Source organism: Fonticula alba (genome assembly GCF_000388065.1).
Source record: "Fonticula alba strain ATCC 38817 unplaced genomic scaffold supercont2.5, whole genome shotgun sequence".
Classification (NCBI taxonomy): domain Eukaryota; order Rotosphaerida; family Fonticulaceae; genus Fonticula; species Fonticula alba.
Window position 1 is genome coordinate 1,330,478 of NW_009242975.1, and position 747 is coordinate 1,331,224.

Below are 747 nucleotides of genomic sequence, written 5' to 3' on the forward strand. Positions count from 1 at the left end.
ATTCGGCCTCTCTCTCTCTCTCTCTCTCTCTCTCTCTTCCTTTCTCTATCCCTACCCATGTGATGACACGCATGTAGTGTATGTGCATGCCTTTTCTGCGCACAATACTTCCTGAGAGCTGCTTCGCTCCTCTCCAACAGGCGAAGCTCCCAAGCGAGGTTTGTGTGTGTGTTTCTGTCCGAAAGGATGTCGGATAGCAACAGAGAGGGAGGAACAGACAGAGAGAGAGAGAGAGAGGGAGGGAGGGAGAAAAACAGTGGCAGAATCACCGGTGCGAGTGCGCGGGGGGGGGTCTCTCCCACACGCACACACCGGCACGCGGATATCCACATGGAGGCGCCCTGCCGCTTGCCTCCGCACACACACCCTGCCAGGCGGGAGCACTCGCGCCCCAACAAATAAAGACCCCCTCTCCCCGATGAGTGAGTGTGGCCGGCAGCCAATTATGTGTTCACGCGCGGCGAGGCAGGGGCCATTTGCCGAAATCCTGCCAGCGCGACGGGGGGGCGCGGGTGCTCCGCGCGGAGGCCGCCGCGGAGCGCCGCTCCATCTGGGAACAGGGCCCCCTGGCACGTACCACCTCTCGGGCCCATGCCCAGCCCGACCAGCACACCGTGAGAAGCATCGAGCGGGGTGTCTATTCGCATTGGTATACGGCGCCCAAGGTGTGTCTGGTCACGCCCCTCGGTTTCGGGGTCAGCTGCTAGCGACGTAGCTGTAGTGGAATCCCCATGTAAACGATAGATG